This window comes from Apodemus sylvaticus, chromosome 2, assembly GCF_947179515.1.
Source record: "Apodemus sylvaticus chromosome 2, mApoSyl1.1, whole genome shotgun sequence".
Taxonomy (NCBI): Eukaryota; Metazoa; Chordata; class Mammalia; order Rodentia; family Muridae; genus Apodemus; species Apodemus sylvaticus.
In genome coordinates this window covers 157,807,922-157,820,528 of record NC_067473.1, presented here as the reverse complement: position 1 = coordinate 157,820,528, position 12,607 = coordinate 157,807,922, and the positions used below count along the sequence as shown (strand labels likewise).

The 12,607-nt window shown below is 37.8% G+C and overlaps 2 pseudogenes; one reads left to right on the top strand and one right to left on the bottom strand.

Annotated features, from left to right (window-relative positions):
• The window catches only part of LOC127677642 (vomeronasal type-2 receptor 26-like), a 32,280-nt pseudogene extending 22,415 nt beyond the window's left edge, over window positions 1-9,865 (top strand).
• On the bottom strand, window positions 4,204-4,323 carry LOC127679573 (uncharacterized; annotated as a pseudogene).
• Window positions 9,866-12,607: the final 2,742 nt, after the last annotated feature.

Genomic DNA, 12,607 nt, shown 5'->3' with positions numbered 1-12,607 from the left:
TATCTTCTGCACCTGAGATTCTCTCCACTATTTCTTGTATTCTGTTGTTAATGCTTGCATTTATGACTCCTCATTTCTTTCCTAGGTTTTCTGTCTCCAGAATTGTCTCTTTTTGTGATTTTGTTATTGTTTCTACTTCCATTTTTAGATCCTGGATGGTTTTGCTTAGTTTCTTCACTTGTTTGTTAGTTTTTTCATGTAATTTTGTAAGGGATTTTTGTGTTTTCTCTTTAAGGGCTTCTACTTGTTTACCAGTATTTTCCTGTATGTCTTTGAGGGAGTTATTTATGTCCTTTTGAAGTTCTCTATCAGCAACATGAGATGTGATTTAAATTCCAAATCTTGCTTTTCTGGTGTGTTGGGGTGTTCAGTACTTGCTATTGTGGGAGAACTGGGTTCAGATGATGCCAACTTGCGTTGTTTTCTATTGGTAATGTTCTTGCATTTGCTTTTTACCATCTGTTTATGTCTGGTGTTAGCTGGTCTTGCTGTATCTGACTGTGGATTATCTGTTCTAAAAGCCTGTGTATTAGTAGTCCTGGGAGATGAGTTCTCTCTGGGAGGAATTTAGGTATGGTAAGCTGTGGTACAGGGTCAGCTCAGGGGTACAGACAGAAACGAGAAGGATCCTGTCCCCAGATTATCCTTGGTTCCTGTGTTGTGATGGCTCTGAGCAGGTCCCTCTTGGGCCAGGAAATCGAAGAGAAGTGGTGGTCTTACCTGTGAACACAGGTGTGTAGGCATTTATGGGGGGCCAGCTGTCTTGTGGAGGTATTTGTGTATGTAGCTCTGTGGCCCAGAACCAGAGCTGGGCACAGACAGAAAATGGAAGACTCCTGTACCAGGATGCCCCTGTGTACTTGTATCCTCAGGGTTTTAGGCAGGTTCCTCTGAACAGCACGGATGGTCCTACTTGTGCTCTCAGGCCTAAAAGTTACTTTCAAACATGGGTGCTTTATTCTACAAACTATCTTGATCTTCTTTATGTGTAATTAAGGAAGTATTATAGGGCTGAGTCATATCACAACTAGAAATATACTTTTCAGTAAATAACACTATCTCAGGGATCACAATGTAATTAACTATCCTGTGACAGGTATTTGTAGATTTGATTGTAAAACTATATGGGCACTCATCTCCTTATTTTGGAACTGTTCACCATGAACATTTCTGTGATATGATAAAAAGAGGTGATATATAATAATGTGGAATTTTATGGTCTTCAAAAGACCTGATAAGTTTTCTCCAATGGAAAAAACTGGGAATATCAACCACTCAAAGGCAGGTTTCCTGTTCATGAGTAGTCGAGGCAGCACAAGAAGGGAATCCACATATACAAACTTTTATTTGGTTACAGTTTAGTGTGTTTTGTTCTTCTTTCTTTTGCTTTTTGTGTTTTTGTATTTTATTTTCTATGTTTTAGATGATTTGTTGTGTTTTGGGGATTTCAGTTTGTTTTTTGAGAAAGAACTTAAATTTGGATGGGTTGAGAGAGGAAGAGGACCTGAGCAGACATGAGGGAGGGGAAGGACATGATCAAAGTATTTGCAAACTTTAAAATTGTATTCAATATAATGAACTATATTATATAAAAATAAAGTAACTAACATATCAAGAAAATAAAATAAAGCAAGAATTCCAGAGAGAGAGAGAAAGAGAGAGAGAGAGACAGAGATAGAGGCAGAGACAGAGACAGAGAGAAGAAAAGAGAAAGAAAGAAAGAGAAACAGATACTTTGGCTTCACACTCTTTAAAAGCATGGTACTTCTTGGTTGTTACAGTATACACATATCCAGCTCAAATTTACCGTCTGGATGCTAATATTGAGTTTCATGAGTTGACTGCTTCTCCTCCTCGCATGTCTCTGTACAGATTCCTTCATCTGTTTGCAGTCCAAGTTGTCTACTTGGATTTAGGAAAACACCTGTTGAAGGGAAACCATTCTGTTGCTATGATTGTGTCCTGTGTCCAGATGGAGAGATTGCAAATGAAACAGGTATTTATAAAATGAATATGAATGTGGAGATTTCTAGAAATGGTTCTGAATGTGAAAATTTCTAGAAATGATTCTGAATGTGGAAATGATGCACACGGGAGAGGGGTGAGTAACTCAACACCTGAAGACACAGTTGTATTTATGTAGCTAACTCTCAATACTTTAAAACAAGTGCTTGCTGGATGGAGCTGGCAAAGGTTTTAATTCCGACTCTCAGTATGTGGATCCTAAGTTCAATGCAATCCTGATTTACAGAGTGAGTTCCAGGACAGCCAGGGCTGCACAGAGAAACTCTGGAAAAGCAAAATCAAACCAAACCAACAAAGCAAATAAAATCCTTGATCTCAACCCAATTATTTTTGTTATTGCTATTTGTTTTTACGTTTGTTTGTTTTTTTCTTTTGTTATGTTGTGTGCATTGGTCTCAACCTCCTGGGTTCCAGCAATTCCCCAGGCTCAGCCTCCTGGGTAACTAAGACCACAGGAATGTTCTCCTGCATCTTTTCCAGCTTTGTCTTCTGCACATCTGCATCGAGTTTAGTTTCTTTTCTTTGTGCCCCTGATTTTCACTAATGTTTCTATTACAGCTCTAGCAGTATTAAGGAGTAAAGTTAGTGTTCTCTGTATAGTGTAAATAGTTAGTGCTCCCTGTATACCCTAAACTATGAGATGCATTATAGAGCATGACCTTATGTTATGCTTACAATAAACACTAATATATCAATATATTTTACAAGGAAATTACACTACAGAGAAACTATATAAATTCCTATAATCATACAATGTAGAGAGAAGTGAGAGAAAATACAGACTTGTCAATTGAGAAGAACTGCTAAAAACATCGTATATGAGTGACATTGATGGCAGATACAGTAGTCCTTTCCTGTGACCCTGTGACACTGGGATCCTGGGACCCAGGTTCACTTTCTATGGTGAATAGTAAAAAGTCCATAAATATTTGTTTATGACTAAGTATTTCCTGTATGATTTAAGAGTTTACTTTTGAATTACTTTGATTCTTATGGAAACTCTCATTATGCATTTCCTGGTATGGCAAGCTAGCATGATGTCACTGTCAACTCAAGCACTGAGAGATTCCAGAGGATGAGCGATGTGTGGGGCTGTGAGTGATGTGCAGGGATTCTATGCCCACTGTCTGAGTATTCTGCTCTCATTTCTTCCTCAAAATATGTGTGATTCGAAAGCCTCCCCAGAGCACAGCAGCAATGCTTCCGACCATTCTTTTTGTATCCTTACTTCACATCTAATATCTATTTCAAAGCACATATTTTGTCATACCCATATTTTTCTCCTGAATGAAATCTTTGTTTACCAAAGTTTATATAAAATTATGTCTTTTGCTTTTTTTGGTAGCAAAGTAATGGTAGGTCTGACTACTTACTGAGTCCTAGGGTTGCAGACAATCACCAATAAGTCCATTTTCTTTATATCTTAAAAAATAATTTTGTATTAGTTCTTAGTGGATTTCACATCATATACCCCAATCCCTCTCATCTTTCCATCCCCTTAGTCCTTGTTCTACCCTTGCAACCTCCCCTGTCCCAAACCAAAAAAAAAAAAAAAAAAAAAAAAAAAATCTTGTTGTGGCAGTTGTAATGTGTCACACATTGTATCCTGTGGTATACTTTTAGGTCCACACTTTTTTGCTTACCCATGTTCATTACAATGACTTGTTGGTCTTCTCTGAACCTCTGGATGCTGCTACTCTATCAGTAGTGGAACCTGAATGGGACTCCTCTTTGATATCCCATTATTGTCCCATATCATGAGATCCTGTAATTTTGGATAAGTAGGACCAGCCCCTTCATGTACTTGAGCAGCTTATAGTGGGGTAGAGGTAGGAGTGAGAAAATTCAAAGCACTGAATCTGGGCCTGAAAATTACCTGAGATGTTAGCCCACAAGCATTCCTGTTTCATGTCCAGTGACCAGCTTAACAGCAACTCCCCAGGGTAGCTCCCTGTCTAGGCCCAATGGCACCATTAGTGTTCACCTTGGTCTTTCTCCTCATCTGGATGGTGTCCTGCAGTTCCAGAAACAGTTCTTCAAGTCGCTGCCTTTCTCCTGGTCCTAAGGAAATATTGAGGATTCTGTAGCACTTTACTGGTGGCCTTTCATCTTCTCTCTCTCTCTCTCTCTCTCTCTCTCTCTCTCTCTCTCTCTCTCTCTCTCTCTCTTGTTTTGTGGAGTGTTAGGCTAATAATCATAGGTCACAACATTCAAGGTAGTCATTGATTCTCTCCTCTCTGCCACCTATTGATGCAGGTGTGACACAGCAGCCACACCTGCAACCCTTCTAGAAGCAGCCCTTGCTCTATACTCTGATGAACTTCAAATACCATCATTTTCTTAGAGAAGCAATACATTGATAGATAACAAGACAAGGAATATACCTACCTCCTACTCTCTAGGAATGTCATCTCTTTAAGATGCCTTCAGTTTGCCTTATATGCTGTAGGAATCTATCCCTCTTCACCCCATGGCAATATTTTCCATGCCTTCAACAGAAGGCCTCATGTTTCCCAGTATATGTTACTGAATCAATTTTTCTTCATAGTCTAACATATGCCAAGAATTGGAGTACATTATCCTTGAACTTCGGTACTTACAAATTTCAAAATCTGGAATAATAATTTTTGTGCTATGGCTTAAAATATTAATTTTCAAAAATCAGTGTGTGATTATGCATGTTTATGCTTTCTGAAAATCAGGATATTTTTATTTTGATTTTTTTTTTTTAGAGACAGGTTTTCGCTGTATAGCCTTGGCTGTCTTGGAAGTAACTCTGTAAACCAGGCTGGCCTTGAACTCAGAAATCCACCTGCCTCTGCCTCCCAAGTGCTGAGGTTAAAGGCGTGCACCACCAATGCCCAGCAAAAATCAGGATTTTAATTGGATGATATAATTCCAGTTTACTACATAACTCTGAGAAAAATGTTTCTACCATCATCATGCATTTAATACATTTTTTTTTGTGCTGGGAATAGAGCACAAAGCCTTATAAATGCTAGGCATGTGCTCTAGACTCAGCTGTATCCACAGATCATGCAATTATCACCATAATAATGTGTTGTTATATGATATATATTTAATCAGCGCATCATATAACATTTAAAATAAATTCAGGTCTGGGTTCAATGGCCCAATAGCTTTTCAGTGGCTGATAATACTTCATTATATTCTTCTTAGAACATTACATGTATTCTCCTGTAGGAGCCCAACCAGTTTTATTTCCTGTGTATCATTTTCCTTCAAACTGCCAATATCTAGCTACTTATATCAAATGATATATTCTTCAAAATCAAAGGGGAGAATGAGCAGAGCCGATAGCCAAGTTCATAGAATTTGGATCATGACCTGAAGAAACCACTATCCCTGAAAATTCCCTGTTTGTACCACAGGGAAAACCTGGTTTGAATTGCTCTTTGGAAGAGAATTAACAGTACAGAATGCTCAAAACTTTACTGTTATTTTTAGAAATACTTTTGGGACATATAAACTCACAATTGAATATGCAATTGTTTTCTTTCCTTCTTTGTCTCTTCTCTTCCCTTCCCTTCCCTTCCCTTCCCTTCCCTCCCCTTCTTCCCTCCCCTCCCCTCCCGTCCCCTCCCCTCCTCTCCCCTCCCCTCCCCTCCCCTCCCCTCCCCTCTCCTCTCCTCCCCTCCTCTCCTCTCCCCTCCCCTCCCCTCCTCCCCTCCCCTCCTCCCCTCCCCTCTCCCCTGCCCTCCCCTCCTCCCCTCCTCTCCCCTCCCCTCCCCTGCCCTCCCCTCCCCTCCTCTTCTCTCCTCTCCTCTCCTCTTCTCTTCTCTTCTCTTCTCTCTAGATATAGTCTCACTGTAAAATCTATCCGGCCTGGTCAGGAATGTGGTGTGTAGACAAACCACATGAGTGCTAGAAATACAAGTGTGCAGTATAGTGCCGTGCTGTAATTATATTTCTAGTTAAAGATGGGTCCTATGTAAGTGTCTTTCAGAGTGAAGGAATTATAATCTTGGTGAATATGACTTCCCATTCCACTGCATTTGTCTTAAATAGTCAAAATATTCAAAGACTTACCTTTACCTGTGTCCTTTTTTTTTGTAATATTTCCCCCTCCCATGAGCTTTCAGAAGTTTTTTTTAAAGTTTTTATTTCTTTTTGTCTTCATTTTTTGTTATTTATTTATTTATTTATTTATTTATTTATTTATTTATATTTTTATACTCCAGATTTTATTCCTACCTCAAATCCACCCTACTGTTTATTCCACATCCCATATATCATCCTGCCTCCAAGAGGATGTCCCCAACTTCACAGCCCCAGCCCAAACTCACCTCTAAACTCCCTGGGGCCTCCAGTCCCTTAAGGATTAAGTATAACTTCTCTGACTGAATCCAGAATTGCCACTTTTGTGCTGTATGTATTGGGGGCCTGATATTAGCTGGTGTATGTTACCTGGTTCATGGTACAGTGTTTGAAGGATCTCGGGGGTCCAGGTTAGCTGAGACTGCTAGTACTCCTACAGGGTCACCTTCCTCTTCAGTTTCTTCCAGCTTTTCCCTAATTCATCCACAGTAGTCAGAAGCTTCTGTTCATTGTTTAGGTACAAATATCTGCATGTGACTCTTTCAGCTTTTGTTGGGTCTCACTAAATCTTTCTGTAAAGGTAAAGAAAACTCAGGTAACTTAAATCTATGTAATAAATATTTATTGAAAATTAAGTGAAAATTTATTTTCCATTAAAAAACTTCTAATCAGAGTTCAATCCAGGATATTAAGGAACTAAACCAAAACAAGCATTTTTTTTATCCTAAGAAAAACTATTCACCTTCAGCATTATTTCTAGAGCAATGATACATCCTTTGATAAAAACCAAAATGAAAGAATCAAAAGAAAATACAACAGTTCCTAAGCACAGATGTCAGTAAATGTTAAGAAGTTTTAGTTTCTATGTCTTCCTGTCAGATGCCTGCTCTGGCAGTCTGGTTCTCTCTTGGAGGTAGCTGAGATGGTAAATATTTGGGTGGTGGTGGGGGGAGAGCAAGGCTTCAGCTTGTGAGATATTTAGGGTTTCTTTTTAATAATAAAGATATAGCAGTCATAAGTCTAAGTTACTTTGTGGAGCTAGCTGCTATCCTTCTCCTTCTTGTCTTGCTCATGCCTCCTGCTTTGATGAAATAATGGCGTTCAAGGTCTTCATTCCTAGTCTTTACACTGTTTCTAGGGGAATAGATCACATTGTTTTTCCAACCATGTCCTTTTCTCACAAAAGGTCACTAAATGGACAAACATAAATTCAAATCATCATTTGAATAAGAAGTTTACAACAGAGATTGTTTACATATATATCCACTAAATTGCAACATGTATTATCTGTCATTCATACTATGGGTTCATTGAAATTTAAAATCCATAATTTTGTGACTGTTATTAAGTTCTGTATAGATAAACCCAGTCAATATTTTTTTTTGTCCTTGCACTTACACCAAATCATTCGTTCCCTTTTCATGACTTTTGGTTTTAATTGTTTTAAAATTTCTTGCAATGTGTTCTAAGTTGTAGATGCCTGCTTTCTATCTCAGAATCAATTTCCTGGAGAAACTTGAAGACTGACAGAGTTCTCACCATAGTTTTAATAGCAGAGAGGACTAAATAGCAGTCCTAATGAATGGGGCTTAAAAATTACTAGTAAAATTTTAAGGATTCTTACCAGGCCATCATTATGAATTAGGGAATCATCTATTTGTCTATACAGAATTACTAAAAGAGAACACATCTTCGTTAATCTACAGAAATCATCCCAAACAGACTAATGTATGGTAATATGTCTGTGAATGTGTGTATGTGTGTATGTGTGTATGTGTCTGCCTTTCTGTCTCTGTCTCTGTCTGTGTCTGTGTGTGTATGAGTGTGTGCCTGTGTGTCTCTGTGGTTGTGTGTATGCATAATAACAGGAAAAGCATATTAATAGCAGATACCTTTCCTCTTATGTAATTCCTTTGTTCTTGCCTAGAAGGGCAAATTCATGGTGACTTTACTTCCCAGAGTGAATCCATCTCAGATGGTTACCTGCTAGTTCTAAGCTTCTTTTAAATGTCTCCTGGCACCTTCCATAATAACAACTAAGAGCTTGCAGGAGTAAAAGCATCATGATAGACAAGGCTGAAAGGTCATAAGAGCCACAGAGAAGAGATCTATAGGGAAGCATTATTTGTTAGAAATGACAAGGTCCTAGAACATATAAACTCACAGAGCCATGTACCAGGTCAAGCCAGACAAAATCCCAGCATAGCTGGGGGCTAGGATCACAAACTCTCACTCGTAGCTAGAAGCTATTGGCAGTTGATGGCTGCTGGAGTGAAAGAGTGAGGTCTGTCTGTCTGTCTGCCTGTCTGTTTGTTTGTTTCAGATATGTAGTCCTGACCATATTATGACAGATGCCCTTATATTGATATGCATACAGGAAGCATGACCTGAAATCAGTGGGAAAAAAAACCAAAAAATAAAGTTGGGAGAAATAATTGTTGGAGGGACAGAGAGAAGGAGTTGCTGGGGAAGAAATTGGTGGTAGCCTTGATTAAAATACATGACATGCATATATGATGTTCTCAAATAATGAAAAAATGTTAATAAACAAAAAGAAAAATAGTAAAAGCTTCAAAATGAAGTTTCTCTTTCTTTCATAAGTAATCAAATATAATTTTCATATTGTCTGATTTTCCCTCAACATCATGTCAACATTTCTGATTCTCTCATATTGTTCAACTCCACTCACTTTCTGGATATATTAGGGATAGAGTGTATCTTTATTTTTCTCTCAGAAAAAAATAACATTTTTCAGTATTATGGTTCATTGAATATATCCACAGACATTTCCTTGAGAATTCAACAAATTCTCTGTGCAAGATATAGGTGTCATAGGTAATCTGGAGATTTATGGGTTGAATGTAATAAAATAATCTGCCTCATTTTCAGATATGGATCAATGCTTCAAATGTCCTGAAGATCAGTATCCAAATAAGCAGAGGAATCAGTGTCTCCCAAAAATTATTGCATTTTTGTCCCATGAAGATACTCTGGGAGCTGTTTTGGTCTCCATGGCCATTTGTTTATCTGCCTTTTCAGCCATGATTTTAGGATTATTTATCTGGTATCAGGATACACCCATTGTGAGAGCAAATAACAGAAATCTCAGTTATCTCCTCCTCATTTCTCTAATGCTCTGTTTCTTTTGCTCATTGATATTTATTGGCCAACCTAGAACAGTCACTTGTGTCTTAAGACAAATGATCTTTGGCACTGTGTTTTCTCTTGCTCTTTCTGCTATCTTGGCAAAGACCTTCATTGTGGTTGTGGCCTTCAAAGCCATCAAACCAGGACACACTTTACAAATGTGGATGGTGACACAACTCTCAAATGCTATAATGTGCTGTGGTTCCAACATTCAAGTATGTATCTGTGCAGTCTGAATAGGAACATATCCTCCTTTTCCTGATGTGGACATGCATTCAGAGTTTGGGCAAATCATCCTCTTTTGTAATGAGGGGTCCACCCTTGCTTTCTATTGTGTTCTGGGGTACGTGGGCTTTCTGGCCAGTCTCAGCTTGCTTATTGCTTTTCTAGCTAGAAGGCTACCTGACACCTTCAATGAGGCTAAACAATCACATTCAGCATGCTGGTTTTCTGTAGTGTGTGGATTTCTTTTATACCCACTTACTTGAGCTCCACAGGAAAAACCATGGTGGCTGTGGAAATTTTTTCAATTCTGGCCTCCAGTGCTGGTTTGCTGGGATGTATTTTTCTTCCCAAATGCCATATGATTCTACTGAGGTCAGGTGGTCATTTGAGAAAGGAGTTCTTTAAATGATTTCCTCTTTAAAACAAAGGAATTTATTGTGATTTGTGTAAAATGAATTATGTTGGAATATTCAAAAAGTTATGTGAAGTCAATGCATTTCACCAAACAATGGCAGCTGCAATTTAATCAGTTTTCCCTGCAATCCTTGGAGTCAACTAGACACAATGAATCCAGCCATCAAAGATTGATAGTTGCCAAGTAGAGGTGACTTTAGGTGTGTCTACTGGATGTTTCTTTAAATCACAGTTTTTTCATTTTTTTAAACAGAAAGTAACAAGACTGGTGTTCGGGTGAAACAACATGGATGCGAGATTAGGAAGAGTCACATTGGAAACACAGACAGGTTTCCCCTGAGGATATCCAACAGATCAGGGGGTAGAGTCTCCTGAGAGAGCAAACCGCCTCTATGGGAAATGCTTTTCTCTACTATAAATAAGCGTTTCAAATTGTCTTTATAGAGTGAAAGCTGACATCATTTACCCACCATCATAAGATCAAAAAAAATGTAGGATATTTCAATTCTACATTCTTTCTCAGTTATTGCTTATATTTCACTTATGTAAATTTATGTCATATTAGACTGAGTTGGTTTTATTTGTCCATAAAAGCAACATAGAAGATCTCATTGGATCTTTATCCTCCAAGTTTCTTAATGCTGTTCTATATTGATTCCTAATAAAAGTATTTGGAAAAATATGACTTGTTTTTTTCAGATGTCATCTTCCATTTTGGTGGGAAGCCATATGACTTTCAGTTGGAGTTCAAGTACTGGGCACATATGTTCTGTATTTCCATTGCTCCTTAACTCTGACTTAGAGACAGGGGCCACTGCATCACTTGTGTTTTTACAACATCTTCATATAAGTACAGACTCCATGTTGAACACATCTTACCTTCCACTCCCATCAGTCCTTTAGTTTTTCTCACCAGATTTGACTCTATTTTCACCATTTGGTCTTATAATTACCAAAGTATTAATTTATATACAATACTAATTCCTATATTTTAATACTACTTTTATTTTAATGTTGCTTGTTCTAAGAGGGTGAAAGATGTCACTGGATTTTGTATTGGGTTACACTGAACCTGTAGATTACTTTTGGAAAAGTCATTGTTTTTACAATAGTATTCACTCCTATACATAAGAGGTCTTTCCATATTCCAGAGCCTTCTTTAATTTATTTTTTCAATGCTTTAAAGTATTTTTTATTGAAGTCTTTTACTTTCTTGGTTAGGTTCAGCCAAAGATATATGTTTTTAGGAATTTATTTTTAAAGAATGTTTTCCTGATTTATTTTTCAGTATATTTGCTATTAGTTATAGGGTATATCAAGTTTTAATATTTTATTTGTATCTTGATACTTTGCTGGACTTTTTTTAGAAAATCTAAATTGGTGGAGTTTTAGGATCTGGCGTTCAGAGAAGCTTGTCATCTGCAAATAAGGGCATGCTGGCCTCTAACGTAGCTCTCTGTATTCTTTTATTGCTTTCTCTTGCCTTATTTGTAAAGTTCTATATTCAGTGGTAGTATAGAAGACAGACACTCATTTTATTCCTGATTTTATGAGAAATGCTTGAAGTTCCTCCCATTCAATATGATCTATAGGTGATTAGCTTTGTGTTTATTATTCTTAACCTTTATTTTGTTGTGAATTTTTTTTTCTGTTTGAGTGTCTTCAGAGTTTTAACTTGAAGGAGTGTTGGATTTTATCAGAACCTTTATTGATTTAGTTAGATGATTATGGAATTTCTGTGCTTGAGTTCATTTACTCCAGTTCCTAGGGATCTGACACCCTCTTCTAGCCTCTGTGGGAACTGGCCAAGAGATAGGTAACACACACACACACACACACACACACACACACACACACACACAGGCACATGCACAAGCACACATGCATGCACATGTAAGCATGTGCACATGCGCGCGCACACACACACACACACACAAATTTAATGAAAATTATCAAGAAAATAAATCAAAGCATGGCTGTGCACATCTATTTCCCCAGCACATAGTAAGAAGAGATAGTTGGATCTCTATGAATTTGTGTCCACCCAGGTCTACATAGTGAGTTCTAGGACAGTCAAAGCTGCACAAGAGACAGTGTGTGATATTTGGGCATCACCCATATTTTCTCATAGCTTTTTCCCAGTTTATTCCCTACTACAGAGCAGACAATGCCAGTTTGGAGACTACTTGCTTGAAAGCTCATCAGTATACATTTTAAAAGAAGAAAATACATTTTTGACACAAAGTAATGCCATAGTGAGTATCTTTGGCTAGCCTGAAACATTAGTTTTGATAAAAAACCAAAACCATACAAAGACAAAAAACATCTTCAACAAATGACACTGCTATAACTTTATGTCTACATGTCAAGGAATAAAAATAGATCCATGTTTATCACCTTTCACAACACTCAAGTCCACATGAATGGCACAGGGGGAAATTTCCTGAACAGAACACCAATAGCTTATGCTCTAAGATCAAGAACTGACAAATGGGACCTCATAAAATTACAAAGTTTCTGTAAGGCAAAGGACACCATCAAAAGGACAAATTGGCCACCAACAAATTGGGAAAAGATCTTCACCAACCCTACATCCAACAGAGGGATAATATCCAATATATACAAAGAACTCAAGAAGTTAGACACAAGAAAAACAAATAACCCCATTAAAAATGGGGTACAGACCTAAACAATGAAGAACTTCAGATGGCTGAGAAGCATCTTAAAGAATGCTCAT